Source organism: Medicago sativa, chromosome 6, assembly GCF_051527215.1.
Source record: "Medicago sativa cultivar Bolivia chromosome 6, Bolivia_mono, whole genome shotgun sequence".
Lineage (NCBI taxonomy): Eukaryota > Viridiplantae > Streptophyta > Magnoliopsida > Fabales > Fabaceae > Medicago > Medicago sativa.
The window spans coordinates 5,528,034-5,530,778 of record NC_140754.1 but is presented as its reverse complement, the minus strand read 5'-3'; the positions used below and the strand labels follow the sequence as shown (position 1 = coordinate 5,530,778).

The 2,745-nt window shown below is 32.6% G+C and overlaps 1 pseudogene; it reads right to left on the bottom strand.

Moving 5' to 3' along the window:
* Positions 1 to 274: 274 nt before the first annotated feature.
* Positions 275 to 2,169, bottom strand: LOC146912307 (AAA-ATPase At3g28510 pseudogene; annotated as a pseudogene).
* Positions 2,170 to 2,745: the final 576 nt, after the last annotated feature.

Below are 2,745 nucleotides of genomic sequence, written 5' to 3'. Positions count from 1 at the left end.
ATTGGATTTTAACAGTTGATTAAAAAAGAAGAACTTTAACCGAAAGCATAACAATAATCAATACGTAGACCCATTATTTCTTAGAGACATTCTTACATGGACACAAACATAAATGTATAGTGTTTAGTCACACACACATCACAACTCTTTTCCTCAAACTACTAAATCACTTTATTATCAATTTGTTTTTTGTTATTAAAAAAAATATTTTAATGTATGTGTGTCTAAACACTATTTATTTATATTTGTGTCCATAGTAGAATTTTCCTTATTTCGTATTTATAGCATTTAATCTCATTAGAACTTTCTTACATACCAAAGCCTTCTCTACATTTATACCCTTTGGGTGATGTGTCATTCAAAGGGTAAAAACAATTCAAATTCTCTGACAAGCATAAACATAAATTATAGATCTTTCCATCGATCCAAAACTATTTATGTGAATCCAAATTATTAATATTACTAAGAAGTTTCATAGTATTACTAAGAAGTTTAACAGAAAGCATAGACAATAATACTTGATATAAAACTATTGTCTCACTAAGAAGTTTCATAGTATTATTAATACTACCAAGATTATCCTAATCCAAATTAAACAATAACACCATTCTCCTTCACCTTTTCCACAGAATTTTCAATAGCTTATTCTTCATCCTCTTGAGACCATTCTTGTTCATCCTCCTTTGCCTTCAATTGAGATTCCTCAGCCTTTTTCTTCGCTTCCTCCTTTGCCTTTTTCTTTGCTTCCTTCTTTGCCTTTTTCTTTGCATTCTCAAGAGATTGAATCAAACTCTTCAAGCAAGTTTCAAAATCTTCATCAATTGACTTTGGCATCAAATTTTCAGCAACATCAGCAGGTGTCATATTAGTCTCTCCTAACAACTTTTCAATAATTGGAAACAAACTATGATGAGAGTTAACATCCCAATAGTTCTTTGCAAGAACCTTGAAAGCTTGATAGCTACAATAGGACATTTCTATATGCTTATCCATCCTTCCCCTCCTAATTAGGGCAGGATCAAGTTTGTCCACAAAATTTGTTGTGAAAATTATGATCCTCTCCCCTCCACATGCAGACCAAATCCCATCGATAAAATTTAACAAACCAGAAAGAGTTACCATACTCTCTTTCTCATATATTGCTTTCACCTCTTTCTTCTTTCTTTGGCCGGTGAGATCAAGAGAACAATCAATATCTTCAATAACAATAATCGATTTGCTAGACGTCTCAATCAAAAGTCTTTTCAACTCGTTGTTATTCTTGATAGTTGTTAACTCAAGATCATACACATCATAATTCAAGAAATTAGCTATAGCCGATATCATCGTAGATTTTCCGGTTCCAGGAGGACCAAAAAGTAGATAACCACGTTTCCAAGCCTTCCCAACTTTAGTATAGTACTCTTTACCTGTTTTGAACTTAACAAGATCATTTATAATTTCTTCTTTCTTGTTTGGATCCATAGCAAGTGTTTCAAACGTTGCAGGATGTTCAAAGTTTGTTTGGCTCCACTTTGTGCTTCTAGAACTCCACCAATCATTGCTAGGATTGTTGGTATAAAGCTTAAGCTTCCTATTCTTCAATGTAATAGCTTTTCCTTGTTCTAACACATGTTGGATATATGACCCAGTGATAAGCTCACGATATTTTTTGTGGAAGGTTAGGGTTAAGGAAATTTGTTCACCTGATTTTTTTTGGGGGGTATAGTTAGCAACCCACCAAAGTTTTACTCCATTGAATTTATCTATGATCTCTTCATTGTCATCAATGGTAAGAACAAGTGGAGTTTGACTATTTTCGACAACTTCGGCTCGAAGTCTTTTTGCCTTTTCAGATGATTTTGCACTGAGATATGTTTGGATGCATGAGTAAGTTTCACTACGTTTGAGGTAGGGTCCTGCTATTGAATCAGGGAAGGTGATATGGATGTAAGGGGACATGAAACTAATGAGTTTTTGCATGTATTTTGTAACATAACTTTGAATTTGTGGTGAGAAGAATTTCTCAAATATGCCATACATAAACACTATGCTAGCCATAATTGACCAAAGTTTTTTCTTTTGGCTAAGTATATTTGTTTTTGACCCTAGTAGTGGTGACGATTTTTTTCCCATGTCTTACTTTGATTTTAATTTCTCAGAGAAATATAGGGTATGAACACAAAGGACTATGCTTGCTCTGGTTATTAATTTTCATAGGGTTTGGTGTTGGATACTTATAGTTTGATATTTCGTAGGAAAATAAAGAAGAAAAAAAAAATAAAGATTGGTGGACACCCTTCATGTGTATACCCTTTGTACCACTCTCGAAAATTCTAGTTAACCAAATATATGATCTGTGTGACCATATTTTTTCAGTTGCGTGACCACATTTTCAGTTGCGACCACTATTTAAAAGCTAAAAAATGTGGTCACGCAACTAAAATGCGTGTGACAACTATTTTTCCACTTAGTTAACCAAATAAATTTTGGAAAAATAGTGGTCACTCAACCAAAAAAATTGTGGTCACACAGACCATATATTTGGTTAACTGAAATTCTTCAGAGTGGTAAAAAGGGTGTACACAATAAAGGTTTCTACCTATCATTGCTCGAAAAAAAAAAAAAAAAAAGAGAAAATTTGTAACGTTATATTTTCTTTCTATCAGGTTTTATTTTCTGAGACAATCCACAAACATTAATTGATGATTCTATTCAATTTTAAACGATTTTTCATGTTTAAATTTGAATGATATTATAATTCTT